The sequence below is a fragment of the Sinocyclocheilus anshuiensis genome, unplaced genomic scaffold (assembly GCF_001515605.1).
Source record: "Sinocyclocheilus anshuiensis isolate Anshui unplaced genomic scaffold, SAMN03320099.WGS_v1.1 scaffold937, whole genome shotgun sequence".
NCBI lineage: Eukaryota > Metazoa > Chordata > Actinopteri > Cypriniformes > Cyprinidae > Sinocyclocheilus > Sinocyclocheilus anshuiensis.
In genome coordinates this window covers 250,226-257,916 of record NW_015554129.1, presented here as the reverse complement: position 1 = coordinate 257,916, position 7,691 = coordinate 250,226, and the positions used below count along the sequence as shown (strand labels likewise).

The window sequence follows — 7,691 nt, the reverse complement described above, 5'->3', positions numbered from 1 at the left end:
AATTATGTTTATATATATATATATATATATATATATATATATATATATATGTATATGTGCAATGTCATGAGCAAGAGTTGATTGCACTTAATATTAGCATGACAGTTGTGCAATTGTGAGTGTGATACTGATTTTATACAGCTGATAAATAATCAAGTTGTTACTGAGTAACTTACATTTTAGACACAGCATTGACAGTTACTCTCTTATCTATTATCTATTAGCCTATTATTGCTCCTCCAACAAAAATGGTTTGAAATAAAAGTCAGAAAAGGATCAGGTGTTCCATGTTTTCAAGCAGAGGTCTTGGTGGTCTTTCGCTCCCGAATGAGTAAGTGTTTTTAAACGAATCTGTTGATTAAATGGTTCTTGGACTTTAAAAGACACTTGTCACCTCCTACTGACATAACCTCCAAAAAGAGTCTCTGAAAAACTCCCACCTCTTGGTCAGCCTGTCTGGAGTGCTGCCAGTGACTCATTTTGCACACATAGGTGTACGCCTATTCAAATTTTTGTCCAGTTTAATTCTCTGTAGATTGTCCCTCCCTAGCATTATTATTCTTTATTGCAGTTGTTTATTTGGTTGGTTTATTATGTGTTTGCTTGTGGGCACTATGGATATAGATGTTTTGGGCTAATCACCTGAGCTATTAATGCCATTTGACCAATCACTGGAACCACAGATTTATTTCCAGGTTTACAAGCAAATATGTCTATATTTGCTCTATTTCATTGGGGGTTGAAAGCAGTGTTCTGCTTTGAACAACAATACAGATGTGTGATACTGAGGCTCAAGACTGTGGCTGTGTCTTAAAAGTTACAGCCAGCAGTTTTGAGCATCATGTGCTCATCTGACTCAGAATGTATTCTCTGCCCAACATGCCATCTAGATAGTTAACTGATTGGGGTTCAAGACCATGTTCTGGTTCATGTTTGTTAAATGCACTGACCAGTTTTAGAACATCAGTCTTTTTCTTCAATCTGTGACTCGCCTTGCCCTTAAAGGTGCTGTATGTAAGTTTTTGACTATACTAAAGCATAAAAATACCATAATATGTTTGCAGATATTTAAGAAACATGCTAAGTTAACATATTTGTTTACCTGAAAAACAATGCTACAGTCAGTTATTCTCCTTTGAAAATGTGCGGTCCCGGGTCGGAATGTCGGTCTTTCTTTTGGTTTGTGAAACCCGCCCACTGCCAGTTTACCCAATTGTATTTCGGCACACCGGGTTGCCAGTTGGCGGGAAACACAGTGCATTTCATTTCAGTCATGGAAGCTGGCAAACGAAAGGGGTCAGAGCGGGAAATAGAACTTTCTGCCCATCCTAAAAAGCCTCGACATCCATCCAAAAAACGTTATGATCAACAACGGTATAATAAAAGCAGAATAAATATTGGAGATGCGTTTGAGAGATGGTTGTTGGTGTCGTCAATCTGGCAACCCTCTCAGCCTCAAGTCTGAGGAGGAGGGACCGGGTGAAAAAAACCCTCTCCAATATTTAGAATTTGGACTGCAATACCTAGTTCAACCACTCGGTGTCAATCCTACATGCAGCACCTTTAATGGTTCTACATTTGATGTACAGAAGCTTTGCCTTTTATTTTTAACATAACCTTTGAAGAGCAATAGCTCTCACTCAGAGTAAACTTTGTAACTTACTCAAAATGTACTAATTTACGATTAGTACACTTCAGTATAGGGAGCAATCCTAGTTGCTTATTAACATGCCTTTTTTATTAACATATTGGCTGTTTATTAGTATTAGAAAGCACATATTTTGCATGAGCATATTCTACATCCCTTATCCTACCCAATACCTAAACTTAACAGCTACCTTACTAACTATTAATAAGCAGCAAATTAGTAGTTTAGGCAAAAGTCGTAGTTAATGGTTTATTTATAGCGAGAATTAGACCTTAAAATAAAGTGTGACCTAATTTACTTACTACTACTTGTGCACTTTATTTCAAGGCAAAGCATTCATCAGTTCTCAAATCTCATTTGCATGTGCACACATTCAAATCTAGTGTCTGAAAAATGTCTCCTTTTGTGTTCCATCAGAAAAAGAGAAAATATGTGTTTGAAATGACACAAATGTTGTTTTTGGGTAGTCATTTCTTTGCGATAAAGCAACTTTGAATTGGATCTATTTGAATGTTCAGTGGCTCTGTCACAAAACATTATGAGCTGCCTACCTAGACAGCATTTTTGTGGTGCATGATCCCCAAAAATGCTGTCTAGGTAAGCAGCCTGTCTGTATGTCTGCCAGGCAATTTGTAGTCTTGATTCTTGCTTTGTTTGACTCGTTCTTTTCCATCATAATCAGATGCACTCATGAACCTTAACACAGCAACACACCATTACCCTCCTACATGTTATACACACTAACTGTTCCATCTGGAAAAATTAAGTAGGCTTAGTGGGACGTGTGGCATCTCTTTTGGGGTTGGTGGAAATCACACACATACTGTCTTCTCTGACTTTCTCTCCTTCTGTCTTTCCTTTGAACAGAAGTAAGTAAAAGAAGGAATAATTTTCTCAAAAAAGTAAAAAAAAAGTAAAAAGGTGTACTCTTTTCTCTGCCATTCACCCTGCCCCCTTAGGCGGTAAATCTGTATCGGTCAATTGAAAAGAGATTGTTTCTTTTTTCATTCATAACCATCATGTAGATACTATAAGTAGAGTTTGTGAACGAATCATTCTTTTGAGTTAGGTCATTTCAAGTAACCGGTTCACAAAATTCATTAACCATGAGTCTGATTTATCTTGTTCTTGAGTTCAACTCCTTTCTCAATGATTCAGTCGCGGCATTTTTGGATTTAAGTAACAAGTAACAACTAAATAAAGGACAGTCTAATCATGTCACTTCAATCTACAACACGTTCCAACACACAGTTCATTGCATTTCATCAGTTCTCTTGCACTGTTTGCTTGGGATTGTATGTGTTTGTTACATTTTATTATCAGAAATGTTACATTGGTATTTGCTGGTGGAAACATCAAAACACTCCACAAAACCACTTCCGGGAAATTCAGTCACATTCTCCTTAACCACAAAAGCAGTTTGCATCTCATATGTTCCAGTTTGATATTAACTAATTATTTTGAAATTTTTCTGGTATTAATGAATTAATCCAGCACTTCTTGAGGCTTACTTGCTGAAATAAATCATGTAAATTCTTAGCATAAAGAAGACGTCATATCCATAATGTGCATTACATGGCTAGTGTCCAAAAATGAAGCAGCTGGTCATAACATCAGTCTGCAAAACCCTGGAAAGGTAACCATGGAAACACAGACGGACGTTTGGAACATTCTGGGATTATATTTCACTTGCTTTTTTGACTGGGATTCACCTTTAAGCTGGAGGGTTTGCTGAGGTGAAAATATCTCGTTTATTTCTAGATGGTGTCGTGTCATCCTGTTTTGCTCACCCTCTGTCAGATTTGCGCTGAGAGCAGACATGCTGTATGGGGCTCATCTCATAGAGACGTGCTTATGCCATCAGACGTTGCCTTGACTGCCCCGCCTGCAATCCAGACGTGTTCTAGAGTCTGTATCCTAAACTGTATAAGGTAAATGTCAGAAACTGTATTATAATATTGCAGGTAAAATGTCACATGTTGAGGAACAAAGCAGAACAAAGACAACAGTTTGTGTGTTGGCTGTAGAGAAGGTGGTGCAGTATTAACTTTTGCTAATTTATCGGTTTGAGATTTGGTTTATTGCTGTAAATAATGAACATGGCCTAAAATTTCAGGATTTTTGTTTTGTTGTTTTGCTTTATTTCTACATTTCAATTGAGGGATTCATCTTACATTATACTCCAGGCTTCACCCAAGTTACTAGAGCACATTCGCAGAAGCATTCTCCTCAAAAATGACAAACAGATTTCATTACACCAAATACACAAAATAATGTTTTTAGCAGCATCATATGACCCCTTTAAACTAAAAGACATAAGATGAAAATTGTGTACATATTGAATGTTAGCTTACTTAGTCTGCTCAAGTCCACATATTATACAAACAAGAAACTGAAACTATGCTTCTAACCACAGATAGAGAGCTGTAGTTCCAACCACACAACTTTGTGACGAATGTTCATTAGAAGTATGATTTTGGGAAAGAAAGTATCGTTGAACTATGTTGGTACGATGAAACTTGCTTTTGGAAAACACACCCCTGAATAGCCAAAATAATGACTCCACCTGTCCTTCTTTGGGCGACAAACGAATTAATCCGCCATTGGTTGAGCCAGTGTTGCAGTGTTTACACTTTTCAGAAGAATCATACTACGAATTCATCCTTTTAATTGTCCTTGCATATTAAATTGTGATAGGCAGTGTTGGGGGTAACGCATTACAAGTAACGCGAGTTACGTTATCAGATTACTTTTTTCAAGTAACTAGCAAAGTAACGCATTACTTTTTAATTTAGAAGAAAATATCTGAGTTACTTTTTCAAATAAGTATTCCTCAAAATGAATAAAAACAGTCAAATGCAAACAAATGAATATTATATAAACCTGCAATAATTAAATGTTAAATAAGACAAATATCATTTATGTATTTAATCCCATTTTATTTACCAATGTCTTTGCTACTGACCTACGATGATCTAATTCAACAATACTAAGCAAAAATGACACATTTGTGTTTCATTTTTGTTATTGCTTAATAGTGTTGAACTTTCTTCTCCTGCGTCATATTCTTCATGCAATTTGTTTGAGCTGCGCCCTCTACTGTACAGACATGAATTTGCATTTTCTTCAGCCTGAGGCGTATTCATTTCACTTCTGTTGTGAAAAGGGCTTTTACATTTGTAAAAGGAGAACTTTTTATATTAAAAACAAACAAGCAAGCCCTGCCCAGATTTAAAAAGTAACACAAAAGTAACGTAACGCATTACTTTCCATAAAAAGTGACTAAGTAACGTAATTAGTTACTTTTTTAGGGAGTAATGCAATATTGTAATGCATTACTTTTAAAAGTAACTTTCCCCAACACTGTCCATGAGTAATTAATTATACACATGAAATCTCATTTCTTTAACCAAATCCCCCCCTTGTCTCATCTAGGGGTGTTCAATTCCAATTACACTATTAACTTTTTTTTCTGACACGTTGCCTTAAATTCACCTTATTAAAACAACACACTTTTAGTGTGACTGTCCAAATTAGTCCAATTTAGTGCTGAAGTTACCTTGAAATGAGTAGCTATCAACGCTACCTAGCTGTTGCGATACCTAATTTCACAAGAGGAAAAGTCATGACAAACAGTCGTGGTTGGAATTAAATAAAACAAGGAAGAAGGTATTTTTCACGAATTCTCCCTCATTATAATGGTCGGGTGATGGTGCTAAACACACATGTCTTAAAAATCTGCTTGAACTGGAGTGTTAAAGATAACATAATGTAACATAATTAGTAACTTTTTTAGGGAGTAACACAATATTGTAATGCATTACTTTAAAAAGTAACTTTCCCCAACACTGGTGAGAGGAGAAGGTATTTTAACATTAAAATATTGTACACTTCATCTTCACCAAGTGTGCATAAGGAGAGAGACTACCAATTATAAACTGACCTGCAAACCCATTCACCAGTGGTCAAAACAATAGCTTTCCTCAAAAATGAAAATTCTGTCATTATTTACTCACCCTCGTGTCATTAAAAATAGGTATTATTTTTTTAGTTTGGAACATTTTTAACATAGCTCGGTGTTCATAGTGCTCAAGAAGAGTTGGGGGTAATGCATAACAAGTAGCACGAGTTACGTATTCAGATTACTTTTTTCAAGTAACTAGCAAAGTAACGGATTACTTTCAAATTTACAATGAAATATCTGAGTTACTTTTTCAAACAAGTAATGCAAGTTACTTTGTTTTCCCATTTATTCATTGGCATCACTCCTGTCCCCATTTTGAGAGAAATTGGGAATAAGTGCAGAGGCACTTCCTTCAGCCTGAGGCTTATTAATTTTGCTTTTGATATGAAAGTGTCCTTACAGTTGCCAACAATATAACTTTTAGGTTTTTTTTTGTTATTAAAAAGCAAATAAGCATGCTCAGCCCAGGTGAAAAAAGTAATGCAAAAGTAATGTTACTATTGCATGGAGTAACACAATATTGTAATGCATTACTTTAAAAAGTAACTTTCCCCAAAACTGATAAAAAATGTCAAGCTTCCAAAGGAAAAAATATATAAAAGCACTACCGTAATACTTTAATTACTGATAGTGTGTATCAGGAACAGACTGAAATTTCGGTTGTTAGTCAACAAAAATCTTACCAATAAAAACAAAAATCTTTTCAGAAGTTCTAAAATCTCAGATAGTATATGCTCTCAATGCATTTAAATTTCATTTCATTCTGGAAATAGTACACGATTTGAGACTTTATCCACCAGGATTTGATTGAATTCATTTTCTTGCATACCCTTCTGAGAAAGTAAAAATCCAAGACAGTTAAATAAAATGATGGTACTTTTTGTTTTAGGATTAAGTGGATCTTTTAGGTGTTCATCTTCTGATCCAGCTGTTCTTTCTGTGTGTGGAAAGTCTAGAGTGGGTCTGGCTCTTTTTCGTCTCATCTGCTCCACCCCAGCCTCTGCTGAGGTCATCACATATCACCAGGGCCCACGGTGCACTGCTCTGCCCTTGCGTAGGGAGCCTATGCCTGTTCTTTGAGAGAGAACATCAGCCAATACATAGAGGAACTCAACAATTGGCCACTTTGTAGTAGGGCTGTGCGATATGGACAAAAAAAAACTATCGCGATTTCTTTGATCAATTTTGCGATTTCGATTTTAATCACGATTTTGACACACACAGACATGCTTTACAGTCATAAATGCATTCAGTGTGAATTTGAAACATATTTCCAAAAGAAAACCAATTAGAGCTTTATCAAAAAGTTGTAACATGTCTCTAGAACAGACATAAGGCAAAATAATCACTAAGTAAAGATGTAACAAAATGTCTCTAGAATAGACATATATGGCAGAAAAAAAAGAAAAAAAAATCCCGTGTCCAGGGATTTTTTTTTGCCATGCATTGGTCATAGATGCATGGCATTTTGCATTTTCGCATTTTACTAGATGGCGCCGACGGTGATGGCTGCCTCCGTGGCGTGCTCCGCAGTTGTTTTTATGTTTTTGTTAGTTTGTCCTGTCTTTAGTTATATCCCTGCAATCAGTTTCGGAAGTACACACCACCCGATATTTCACCGGTTTTCGATTATTCTGATGTTTTGCTGGACATTGTAGTCGGGGGAGCTGCAGCGCTGATCAAACGCTTCAGGACGAGCAGACGGGGGAAGCGAGCCGGCGTGCTCATGAAGCTCAGACAGCGCGGATTCAGAACGCCGTTGCCGAGCATCCATCTGGCGAACCTCCGCTCTCTACCCAACAAAACGGACGAACTCCTTCTGCTAGCGAATCATTGGTACAACCCTCCCTTCTCTCCAAGAACTGTACTTATCCAGAGTGAGCAAAAGGGCTGGCAGAATTAGGGCTGAACGATTAATTGCATTTGCGATAATATCGCGATATGCAAAAACGCGATTTTTCAATCGCAGAGGCTGCGATTACATTCGGTCACGTGACACGCGAGAGTAAAGAGGCGTGTTCAACTTGAAGATCGATCGGTGTATGACATCAAAGTACGGCGAGAGAAAGCATAAGGAGA

At 36.9% G+C, this 7,691-nt stretch overlaps 1 protein-coding gene across 3 annotated transcripts in view; it reads left to right on the top strand.

Annotated features, from left to right (window-relative positions):
- The window catches only part of fynb (FYN proto-oncogene, Src family tyrosine kinase b), an 86,453-nt gene that overhangs the window by 975 nt on the left and 77,787 nt on the right, over positions 1 to 7,691 (top strand). The gene's annotated exons all lie outside the window — the stretch shown is intronic.